Source organism: Sorex araneus, chromosome 3 (assembly GCF_027595985.1).
Source record: "Sorex araneus isolate mSorAra2 chromosome 3, mSorAra2.pri, whole genome shotgun sequence".
Classification (NCBI taxonomy): domain Eukaryota; kingdom Metazoa; phylum Chordata; class Mammalia; order Eulipotyphla; family Soricidae; genus Sorex; species Sorex araneus.
In genome coordinates, this window is record NC_073304.1 from 36,433,158 (window position 1) to 36,446,881 (window position 13,724).

A 13,724-nucleotide genomic window follows, 5' to 3' on the forward strand; every position below is an offset into this window, starting at 1 on the left:
CTTACAGGATTGGAGGTGGAGTTCATTGGTAGAATACATGTATGAGTTCCTGAGCCCAATCCCTGGTATTCTTCCCTCCAAAAGTTTATTCTTGTGGTTATATAATAGCACAATAGAAATAAGTATTCTAGAAAGCTCTTCATTTTTAAACCCACAGACCTTTACAAATCTTTATAAAGAATCATGCCTTGGGGTCAGAGAGATAGTACAGTGAGTGGGTAGGGTGCTTGCCTTGTACAAAGAAACTCATTTTTTATTACTGGGACCTATAATGGTCCCCAGAGGTATGAGGAGGTATCCCTGAGTGCAGAGCCAGGAGTACAGCGGGTGTGGCCCCAAAACAAATAAACAGAAACCATGCCTTTCCTGTGAAACAGTCCAGAGGAAAAATTCAAATAAAAAAATTTTTTTTACATTTTTATTTGAAATTTTCCTAGAGCTGGTAGGATACTTGCCTTACAGATAACCACCTATAGGAAGATATGGTTCTGGAACCCATATGGTCCCCTTAGCACCACTGGGACCAATCCTTGAACAGAGTCAGTAGCAAGTCCTGGACACCAAGAGGCATGTCCCAAAAGCAAATAAACAACAAAATGTTTAAAGAAGTAAACACTGTTGACTGTACCTACCAGCCATTTCTGGATTTGCCCTTATCCTGTTCCCTTTTTCCTCTAAATTTGGAAGTAAACCTCTGATAATAACCTTTGAACGGGATTAAATGTACTTTGAAAACTGTACAGACTGTTCATTGAAAATCCTTACTAAGTAAGTCTTTTATATAAAGAACCAGATTCTTCCACTGCTCTTGAAAACTTGAAAAGGCTTCTTTTCTGATTTCAGCATCTTTAGTTTGGGGTATGTTTTTCATGAATGTCTACAAAACCACATCCTCTAGCATTGCAAACAACAGGATGTAACAAAATAATGATTGCTTAATTTATTTTCCTTTTTCTCAAGTTAGATTCAAATTTGCCTCATAACCAATACTGATTGTATCATGATATATCTGGCATCATTAGTTTATTTTTAACCTTTAGTGTTATAAAAGTGGTTTGGTTTTTTTGTATATATTTTTCTTTGTTTTGTGCCAGTGGTACTCCCAACGTTGCTCAGGAGAGCCAACCCAGGCTTCCCTTGTGTAAGCATGCTCAGACCCTAAAAGTGCTCTTATGGCTTAAAAGTTTATATGCTTTTTTATTGCACTGTTTGCAATATTTACTAGTTTTTTAAAAGATTTAGTTCTTTGTTATATAAAGTTTTATGAAGAAAAGAGGGATTCTTCCTTCTTCTTCAGAATTACCACAAGTGTTTTACCTCTTCAGATTTGTGGTTTATCTGCAGTACTAAATTAGATGGTCTTGTCACTGGAAGTTCATTCAGCCGATATAGTAGCCTATAATTATTTATGTTTTAGTTGCTTTTAAACTTTCTCTTCATCTCCACAATGTAAGTCTTGTGAGGAAAAGTAGCATGTACTTCTATTTACTTCTGTTTTGCTTCTATTAACTTTATCCCTGGGACACAGAAATTAATGTACGTTAAATGAAACTATCCCCCAACCAGCTTTGGTATGTACAGTTTTCTGTGGAAAAATTGCACAACTTGCATCATGTTCTTAGAGATCAGTGTTCTAAAATCGTTGCTCCTCCACCACTTCCCTTCCCCCTAATGCAATAATTCTGTGGATTGGGGTGTGGGGGTAGGGATGGTTTACACCCCCCCCCTGGTTATGTTTGTCTGGTTCACACTTTAGGTTTCCATACTCACACTTATCTGAGGTGCCCCCAGGGTTGCACTTTTTGTTCTGTCCACACATGTGCTAATCATCAGGCTCATACTCATGACTCACAGACATCAGAGAGGCCAGGATGGAAGCTTCATTCTTTTCTTGCGGGGGAGGGGTCACACCGGCCATGGGGGTTACTCCTGGCTCTGCACTCAGGAATCAACTTCTGGCGGTGCTCAGGGAACCATATGGGATGCTGGGAATCGAACCCAGGTTGGCTATGTGCAAGGCAAAAGCCCTACCCACTGTGCTATATATAGCTCCAGCCCCAGGAGGCTTCATTTTTTTTTTAAGTAAACAGATTTTACTTGGAAGGATTTTGAAGGTGTGGAGGGGAGATAATGAGACAGAGAGAAGAGAGAGAGAGAGAGAGAGAGAGAGAGAGAGAGAGAGAGAAAGCCACTCAAGAGAGAATGCAGGCTTCTCCAAGGACGAAGAGAGCCCTTAGACACATCCCAGCATTAGACATAAAAGCATGAAAGTACACATCTCAAAAGGGGAGATACTGGTGACACATGTGCTCAGGCACCGCATATGCTCGGCCACGCAGGCACAAGCAGCGCACACCCTCTGGCAGCTTATGCACCGAGGCTTCATTCTTGAGCCATGTCTGACCCCTAAAAAGATTCTTTGTTTTGTTTTCTTTGGGAGTCACACCCATTGATGCTTGGGTGCTATTCCCAGCTCTATGCTCACGAGTCACTTCCAACGTTGCTTGGGGATCATTGCAGCATTGCTTGCATGACCAAGATGTGCTCGGGATTAAACCTGGGCGTCCTGCATGCAAAGCATGTGCTATAGCTCTTCCAGCCTAAAAAAAAAAAAAGTTCTAAATTATGTAATAGGTAAGAATTGTGTCGCTTTTATCTTTTCCTTGAATTTTTTAAGAAAAAGAGGTCACTATACATGAAAAAAGCAATCCCATTCACAATCGTGCCCCAGAAAATCAAGTACCTCGGAATCAGCTTAACCAAGGAAGTAAAAGACCTTTACAAAGAAAACTACAAAACGCTACTCCATGAAATCAAAGAGGACATGAGGAAATGGAAACATATACCCTGCTCGTGGATAGGGAGAATCAATGTTGTCAAAATGGCAATACTCCCTAAAGCATTATACAGATTCAATGCGATCCCTATAAGTATACCCATGACATTCTTCAAAGAAATGGATCAAGCAATCCTAAATTTCATATGGAATAACAAACGTCCAAGGATAGCTAAAACAATTCTTGGGAAAAAGATGATGGGAGGCATCACCCTCCCCAACCTCAATCTTTACTACAAAGCAGTAACAATTAAAACAGCATGGTACTGGAACAAAGGCAGAGCCGTAGACCAATGGAACAGGGTGGAATATCCCTACACACAACCCCAAAGGTATGATCATCTAATCTTTGATAAGGGAGCAAGAGATGTGAAGTGGAGCAAAGAAAGCCTCTTTAACAAATGGTGCTGGCAGAACTGGACAACCACATGCAAAAAAATGGGTTTAGACCTTGACCTGACACCATGCACAAAAGTCAGATCAAAATGGATTAAAGACCTCAACATTAGACCACAAACCATAAGGTACATTGAAGACAAGGTCGGCAAAACCCTCCACGATATTGAAGATAAAGGTATCTTCAAAGGTGACACGGAACTAAGCAATCTAGTAAAAACAGAGATCAACAAATGGGACTACATTAAACTAAAAAGCTTCTGCACCGCAAGAGATACAGTGACCAGAATCCAAAGACTATCCACAGAATGGGAAAGGATATTTACACAATACCCATCAGATAAGGGGTTGATATCAATGGTATATAAAGCACTGGTTGAACTCTACAAGAAGAAAACATCCAACCCCATCAAAAAATGGGGCGAAGAAATGAACAGAAACTTTACCAAGGAAGAAATACGAATGGCCAAAAGGCACATGAAAAAGTGCTCTGCATCACTAATCATCAGAGAGATGCAGATCAAAACAACCATGAGATACCACCTCACACCACAGAGATTAGCACACATCCAAAAGAACAAAAGCAACCGCTGTTGGAGAGGATGTGGGGAGAAAGGGACCCTTCTTCACTGCTGGTGGGAATGCCGACTGGTTCAGCCCTTCTGGAAAACAATTTGGACGATTCTCAAAAAATTAGATATTGAATTCCCATTTGACCCAGCAATACCACTGCTGGGAATATATCCCAGAGAGGCAAAAAAGTACAATCGAAACAACATCTGCACATGTATGTTCATCGCAGCACTGTTTACAATAGCCAGAATCTGGAAAAAACCCGAATGCCCCAAAACGGATGACTGGTTGAGAAAACTTTGGTACATCTATACAATGGAATACTATGCAGCTGTTAGAAAAAAGGAAGTCAAGAATTTTGTAGTTAAGTAGATGGCCATGAAAAGTTTCATGCTGAGTGAAATGAGTCAGAAAGAGAGAGACAGACATAGAAAGACTGCACTCATCTATGGTATATAGAATATCAGAGTGGGAGACTAATACCCAAGAACTGTAGAAATAAGTACCAGGAGGTTGACCCCATGGCTTCGAGGCTGACCTCACGTTCCGGGGAAAGGGCAACTCAGAGAAGCGATCACCAACTACATTGTAGTCGAAGGCCATGTGGGGGAAGGGAGTTGCGGGCTGAATGAGGGCTAGAGACTGAGCACAGCGGCCACTCAACACCTTTATTGCAAACCACAACAGCTAATTAGAGAGAGAGAACCGAAGGGAATGCCCTGCCACAGTGGCAGGGTGGGTTGGGGGGGAGATGGGATGGGGGAGGGTGGGAGGGACGCTGGGTTTACGGGTGGTGGAGAATGGGCACTGGTGAAGGAATGGGTTCCCGAACTTTGTATGAGGGAAGTATAAGCACAAAAGTGTATAAATCTGTAACTGTACCCTCACGGTGATTCTCTAATTAAAAATAAATAAATAATTAAAAAAAAATTTTAAATTAAAAAAAAAAAAAGAGGTCACTATAGCAAACCAGAACACCCAAAAGGAGAGAGAGCAAAAGAGAATGCCCTGCCACAGAGGCAGGATGGGGTGGAGGGAACAGGTTGGAGGTGGTGGGAGGGATGCTGGGAGGGATGCAGTAAATGGGCACTGGTGGAGGGATGGGTACTCGATCATTGTATGACTGAAACATAAGCATGAAAGTTTGTAAGTCTGTAACTTCATCTCACAGTGATTCACTAATAAAATTTTTTTTAATAAATAAATTTTTTTTCTTTTTTTTTTGCTTTTTGGGTCACACCTGGCGATGCACAGGGGTTACTCCTGGCTCTGCACTCAGGAATCACCCCTGGCGGTTCTCAGGGGACCATATGGGATGCTGGGAATCGAACCCGGGTCAGCCGCTTGCAAACGCCTTACCCGCTGTGCTACCGCTCCAGCCCCAAATAAATAATTTTTTTTTTCTTTTTGTGTCACACCCAGCAATGCTCAGGGTTTACTCCTGGCTTTGCACTCAGGAATTACTCCTGGCAGTGCTAGGGGAACCATATGGGATGCCGGGGATTGAACCCGGGTCTGCTGCATGCAAGGCAAACGCCCTACCCGCTGTGCTATCGCTCCAGCCCCCAAATAAATAAAATTTAAAAAAATTAAAAATAAATAAGTAAATCCCTCAAACACCAAAAAAGAAAAAGAGGTCTAGGGACTGGACCAAATCACTTCTATTCAGTGCCAGGGATTGAATTGGGGTCAATCACAAGCAAGGCCTGTACTCTCTCCAGCCCCTATTTTAGATAGATTTGTTGTCTAATTATTATCCTCAAGTCACAAATATTCTTGATATACAGAGTGCTTGTTATAAATAAAAAATATGTATATCAAGGATATTTGTGACTTGAGGGTCTTATGTTTATAAAGGATCATTGCCATAGCATTTAAATTAAGAATGTGTAGTTTTTCTTTTGCTTTTTAGACAGAAAGTATACTTATCATTCTTTCAAGTTACCATATTTAATCAAATAATTGCTGCCACTGTAATAATCTAATTCTTTTTATAAGCAACATACACACAGCCTTTGCAAATAGTTGCTCTCCAGATTATCCTTTCTTTTTTTCTTCACGGTGTCACAGGTCAATCTCTCAGGCTTCATGTATATAAGGCAAATGCTTTATCTGTTGAGCCACATCTCTGTACCCCAACTTTTGAAATAAAATTGTCATTAAAAAAAGAATATCTATGTTTAGATGGAAACATGAGCAGGTATGCTTTGAGGATTTTCCATATTAGAAGATTCTGAATTCTTGATAGTTGCCAATGTTGGGACAAGTAAGACTCATTGCAGCCTATATGTTTTCTAAGTTACCCAAAAACCATTTCCTTCTGTAGCACATTCTTAGATTGCTAAAGGTTACTCCTCAAAGTAAAACCTAAGGATAAAACTAATCATTTACCCAAGTAAATAATTGGTGTTTCGACTGATCTCTAGCCTGTAGATGAATTGTTGATACTGGAAAATAACATCCTTGGCAGATGACTTTAACTTGATAAATAAGTTTGTTTTGATGATGGGTGACTATGTAATGGGTTTCAAAATAAACATAAAGCCTGAACTTAGGAATTTCATTGTTTCAGAATCCTCACTATCTTAATGTTCACATCCTCTTAGTAAAGGAGAAATACGTATTTGCTTTTGGCTTTTTAAAGACAAGTGCAATGATCTATGGCTTAAAAAAAAAAAAAGCATTGTCATATGTGACAATGTTTATTAACAAAGAAACTTTTCTCCCAAAATCTAGCTTATGTGAATTGCCCTAGAATTTTCTCTTAAAAAATGAATTCAGTCTTTACAGAGAAGAGTTCTAAAACTGTTATGACATGACAGGGAAATGTTTAAAGAATATTTATATTCTTGGGGCTGGAGTGATAGCATAGCGGGTAGGGCGTTTGCCTTGCACGCAGCCGACCCGGGTTCAAATCCCAGCATCCCATATGGTCCCCTGAGCACCGCCAGGAATAATTCCTGAGTGCAGAGCCAGGAGTAACCCTTATGCATTGCCAGGTGTGACCCAAAAACCAAAATAATAAATTAATTAATAAAGAATATTTATATTCTTAAAATATTTTGTAGTATTCCTTTTTTTTCTTTTTTTGGGCCACACCCAGCAATGCATAAGGGTTACTCCTGGCTCTGTACTCAGGAATTACCCCTGGCAGTGCTCAGGAGACCATATGGGATGCTGGGAATCAAACCTGGGTCGGCCATGTGCAAGACAAACACCCTACCCTCTGTGCCATTGCTCCAGCTCTTGTAGTATTCTTAAAGTACTACATCTTGTATAGGACGTGCTTTACATCCAAATTAGTTTTAAGATATCATTTTCTTTATTTTAAAATTAGATCTAAAGTAAAAATAAATCATATCTGAAAAAATATTTTCCATTGTTGGGATGTAACTTCTAGTAATCTATATAATGTGTCCTGGAAATCATCTGTTGTATAGCTGATATTTCATATGACTGGTTAAATGAATAATAACTACTTTAATATAAAGGAATTCCCCCAACTGGGTTGATGTAAAAAATAAGCTTCATGAAACTCATTTTAGTGGATAATATTATTTTTGCTCATTCCTTGCTAAAATGCTATGGTAACCTTGAATTAATAAAAATGAAAAAGTTGAAGTAATAATTCCTAACCATTTTTCACTCTGCGAACTGCAAAGTGTGCTATAAAAGAAATATTTTTAAAATATTTCCCCTTGAAAAATACCTGATAATCTCACTCTTATTTGGAATATAAGGAAACAAACAAATATAAGGAATAGACAAAGTCCAATGAAAACAAATATTCGAATTCTGCTTGCAGAGCTGGGTGCCAAGAAGTGAGGAGGGTGAGTGGGGAAAGCAGAGCAGAAGGCTGTTAGGGACAGACGTGGAGAGATACAGACACTGGTGGTGAATGGGGAGCATTAATATTCAATGACTACGGGGCTGGAGCAATAGCACAGCGGGTAGGGCGTTTGCCTTGCACACGGCTGACCCAGGTTCGATTCCCAGCATCCCATATGATTCCCTGAGTACTGCCAGGAGTGGTTCCTAAGTGCAGAGCCAGGAGTAACCCCTGTGCATCGCCAGGTGTGACCCCCCCAAAAAAAATATTCAATGACTAAAACAATATTTATACTAATTCTACCATAAATCACAATACCACAATAAAAATTTTCTCAGCACTATATTCCCCAAATCTTATTTAAATTATTCATGGACACAGATGTATATTATTTTTAATTAAGCTATAAATAGCATTAAATATAAACCCAAGTAAGACCTTTATGTCAAATTTTTTTCTACATTTCGTAGAAGTAAATGTCCACATGTTAAAAGTAATCATGGGATTATAAGATGACTTAGCTCTATATGGGATCTTCAAAAGCTTGTATGCCAACTTCTTTCCCAATTCATAAAATCTTTTGCATAATATTATTAGCTGATGGTCATATATATTATTCTTAAATACTCTCTGAGTCAGGCAGACCATAATTTCATAATATACTGTTGAACATGCCCAAGAGGAATTTAGACAGGCTAAGAGCACTGTGGGGTGGGGGGGAGCAGAGGATATGTTTTAGGATGAAACAGGATGAACCAGATGAAGCGTGGACAAGATGCTGCACTAGACGTGTTTGGCAGTTTTTCTGAAGCTCCAAAGTACTTGGGAGTAGTAGGATGTAAAACTGAAAGGGTTTGTTAGAAGGTTGAGCAAACAACTAGAGGATTTCCTTTCTTTATCAGTGGAAGAACTGATAAATAGTTCAGCTGTATACTCCTTACTAAAGTTACTTTTAGGGGCCTGAGAGATGGTACAGCAGGTAAGGCACTTGCCTTGCTCGAATCTAGCCTGGATTCAATCCCCAGATCCCCATATGGGCCCTGAGCACTACCAAGAGAGATCTCTGAGTACAGAGACAAGAGTAAGCGCTGAGCATAGATGAGTGTCCCCCACCCAATTTTTTTTCTCCTAAAGGTGGCTTTTAATTTTAGATTTTAGCCCACACTTTTTTTTAAGTTTTTTTTTCCCATAGGTTATTTTTTTTTTCTCTTTGGGTCACACCCAGTGATGCTCAGTGGTTACTACTGGCTCTGCACTCAGGAATTACTCCTGGTGGTGCTCGGGGGACCACATGGGATGCATTGAACCAAGGTCTTCGGGTGTGCAAGGCAAACACCCTACCTGCTGTACCATTATTCTGGCCCCCTAGCCCACACTTCTTTTGCCAAGAAGAAACAGTTTTAATTGCAGGCATTTGGTTTTGTTGTCTTTGTTAAGGAGACAGGTATGGGGTGGAGGTGGGAGAAAGCTTTGGGGTCATTGCTGGAGGGATGTGGATACTGCTGGTAGGATTGAGGTTGGAACATTATATGCTCAACAACTTTTTAAAACATGATGCCTACTTTTTTAAAATTTTTTTTTAAATTGTAAAAATTCAAGGTATTCTTTTGGGGGCTGGAGAGATAGCTCAATGGGCTGGAGCATATACTTTGCAGCAGGAGACCTGACTTAGATTCCTAGCCTCAGGTATGACCCAAACAAACAGAAAGAAACTCTTGTTCATTCTTGTAAAAACTTTTATATATAAATTCCATTCTTTATAAAGATGCTGGTGCCGAAGAGATACTTTCTGTACCATTCTGTGTCCATTTCCTACAATAAATACAATGACAAAATAGTTATGTTGAAGAAATAAACTCATGCCAGTAAGTTAAATAGATATAGTTTCAGGAGCAGGATTTTTGCTTTGAAATTTTGTCTTTGTAATTTGCTCTACTTTAAACCAGGCCCTAGTTCCACCTATGGGACATGATTTCTTCATATATAAATTGAAGAGATTGTTCTGTAATATTTTTCCAACATTCAATTTTAGTAATAAACTATTAGATCAAGCATGCAGAAACAAAGGAAATGTCTCAGTTGGTTTTGTTAGGCTAATGAAATTTAACCACCCAAATTTAACCACCCAAATTTAAGCCACTGGATTGAAGGAGTAGTTGAGGGAGCATGTCTGGTCTTGTCAGTGCAGGAGTTTGTTACCAGATTCCTCCAGAGAACAACAGTTAGTTAATTGTTGCAAGAGAGGTACCACAGGTGTGGACAAGTCTGCGTCATAACTTACTTGAATCACAAGTCTTAAAGTGACCCCTAGGTATTACCTAATCCAAACAACTACTCAGATAGTTCTGAACATTCTAAAAATCGCCTTCAGCAGATGTTTTTTGTTTGTTTTGTTTTTTAAAAAATGGGGGAAAGTTTGTGCAAGGCCCTGGTTTCAATTCCTGAAACCACAGCCACCCACTCACAAATTCTCTATTTGGAAAAAGGACAGGATGGAGAACAAAGGCTTGAGTAACTGTGTAATTCATTTAAATCTTGCTGGGTATAGGAATGGATGAAGAAAATGCAGCTTCAGGAATCTCACTCAGAACTAAAAAATAAAATGGTCCAGAATGCTGAGTTGAGAATGAAAACAGGAGCCAAAGAGATACTAGGGTCAAGGCTCTTGGCTTATAGTGGCTGACCCCAATTAGATCTCTAGCACCTAAAATAGCCCCCTGAGCACTGCCACGAGTGATCCCTGATCAGAGTCAAAAATAAGCTGAGTACTACTGAATGTGACGCCCCCCTGCAAAAAAAAAAAAAAGAAATGTAGAACTATCTCATTATAAGTCATAAGAATATTGAAACTCATTATGTTTTAGGAAAAAATTGTAAAATAAATTCAAGTAAGCAGAATGCAAAATCAGTAATTTGGTATATTAGAACATTTCTATAAAAGGACTGTATTTATTGAAGGAAGGCATTTTTCAATATTTCCATATGTTCATACAAATGCAGGAGACAATTCTTGAATCTCAGCTGTTTTCTTATATGATGAATTTTTTCTTCCAAAACCGGAAGTTACTTACATTCATATTGCTAAATAAGAATTGAAGAGAAGCAGGAGATCCCTCTCTCACATTTTAATTGCATTATTCTCCCAGAATTTTATTGGAAAGTGTTTGTTTTTTCCCTGTGCATATGCAGTTATATATCCACATATCTTGGAATACATAATTGTGTTTATAAAGATTGGGTACATTAAAAAACAGGATAGCATACACATTGCCCTACAAATCAACCCCATCTCACTTTTTTCGTTTAGAGATATGTCTTGGTGTTCATATGGGATTTCCCTCCAGGAGTGATAAATTTCTACACTGCAACATTAACATGTCCTACTTATATATCATTGACAATACACACAACTGTATTCTGTCCCCAACTGCTCTTTCCTTAAGAATATTCTGTTTACCTTCTCCACTCCCCCACCATCTACTCCTTCTAGTTTTTGTTTTGCTTTGTATTGGGGCCACAACCCATCTGATTTACTCTTGGTTCTGCACTCAGGGATCATTCTTGGCACCATACGAGGTTCCAGAGATCAAAGAAGTGCCCTACCTGTTATACTATCTCCAGCCCTCCTTGTGTTTTAAGAATTTAATTACAGAAGAGAATTAAAGTATCTGATACCTTTCTTTCCTACGTGAAATGAAATAGCTTTTGCATTTGTCATATTTGCCTCCAGTTTATTTTTTCTATTGTCTTCTTTTGTTAGATTTTGTTTCAGTGGTCCTAGGGATAGAGTAGAGAGCTTTACACATATTTTCTTTTCTTTTAATTTTTTGTTTATCTCCCCCATCCTTCCTTTCCTGTGGTTGTTTTTGTTGTGAGACCCAGACAGGACATACTTCTGCTGTGATGCTTGAACATATCCTCGTCGGGGATCACACGCATGTAGCTGTGGTGCTCATGTTCTGGTTATTGTGTTTTGACTGGAACATCTCAGACATGTTCTCCAGGGGCAGCACTTCCAGCCCCAGTGCTCTTTCGGGGGGAATCACACCTTTTTCACAGTGCTCTTTTTTATATCAGTGGTATATCCTTCAACAACTGATTTTCTTACACTCAACATTACGTTTTGTTTGGGATTGCTTTTATTTAGGACTCTATCCAACAACGTCAGGGGCTATTCCTACAGTACCTCTGGGGAATCATGCCTGTTAGTCTGTTAGGCAGTACTGGGGGTCACATCTAGGCCCTCTGCATGCAGAGTATTCTCTCAGGCCTTTGGGCCATGTTTCTAGCTTCATTATAAATATTGACAATCTTTAGATCTAGTTTATTGATGTTGCCTAATATTTAACTGCATCATTTGATCTGTATCTTGCTCCAGAATGAACAATTTAGACTTTTATTTTATTTATTTACTTTTTTGGTTTTGGGATCACACAGCTCTAAATGGGGGCTACTCTTAATGGTGCCCATGGGAACTTGCAGTGTCCAATAAAGAATCTGGGCCCCCTGATTCTACACTCAGGGGTTACTCCTGGCTCTGCACTCATGAATAACTCCTGGTAGTGCTTTGGGGACCATATGAGATGCTGTGGATTGAACCCAGGCTGGTCACATGCAAGGCAAGTGCCCTACCCATCGTTCCATCACTCTGATTCCTGAATATTGTCCATTTTAAAAAATTAGGACTTTCATAGGCAGAGAGATAGCTCAATGGGCTGAGCATATGCCTTGCATTCAGAAGGCCCAGGTTCTATCCCTGACACTGTAAGGTTCTATGAGCACTGTCAAGACTGGCCCCCAAACAGAGCTGGATGTACTTCCTCAACACTGTGGTGTGTAGCCCCAAAACAAACAAACAAAATTAACACTAACTTAGACTAGTTTAAGATTCATGATGAAATTGGGTGAAAATACAGAGCTCTCATCCCTCTCTCCTCACCCCTCCCCTGTCCTGTTCACACAGCCTCCACTACCATCCCATACCAGGACGTTTTCTGTCACAAAAGGTGAGCCAAAGTTAACACTTCAGCATCAAACTAAGTTCAGAGTTTATATTGTGGTTCATTCTTTGTGTACATTCTATGAGTTCCACAAACATGAATTGTATCCCAAATAAGAATATCACACAAAACAATTTCCTTGCCTTACTTCCTTGCTCTACCTAGTCCCCTTTCCCTTCTCCTGAATTTTTGGATTCTACAATATTTTTGCTCTCTCCACCGTTTCCAATTTTCCATAATGTCATGGAGTGGCAATACTATAGGAGTAGCCTTTTTACTGGTTGGTTCGTTTAGTAATATGGAATATAATATTCAGATAATGTGATATATTTTGCAAACCAAAAACGTAATTCTATAAAGCAATGTTCCTTCATTAAAATTTCTTTTAAAATTTTTGAAATAATTATTTTGAAAAAATTATTTCCAAAAAAATAGTCAACTAATAATTGTTCACTAATTATTAACACCTTTGGGAGCATATGTTGGATGGTCATATGAAAATTTTGCCTTCCCCTTCAATTTTCCTATAAATCTCAAATTTCTCCATAAATAATAATTTTTAAAAATCAATGGCCTGGATGAGTAGCAGAGGAGCTTACAGCATTTGCCTTGCAAATATACTGTCACAAGTTTGAATCCCCAGTGTCCCACATGTATGAATGCAACCTGGAAGCTCTCCTGTCTGAGGCTCATGCTGCAAACAATATCCTGCCATGTCACACTAAAATGGGCATGTCACATGTGACCTCTAAAATGGGCACAGCTCCGGACGAACATCGCTATGAAAAATGACAACAAGCACCATGGCCAGGAAGTGCCATGTGTGCTGAGCACATGTGAAGGCACATGTGCTCTGAAGAACACTACAGTCATACTATGTGAGCCCCAACTAAGAGTGTTACCCCCAGAGATCATGTAACTAAAGGAACCCCCAGAAACTTAACTAAAGGAAGATCAACCTCAGGGAGTACCACAACCTGATACATGACCCCTGGGGAGCTCTTCAGCTCAAAATGTGTGAACACCCAGGCCTCACAACCACAGTAGCAACTACAAAGGGGACAGGAAGGGGGAGAGGGAGTTGAAAAAA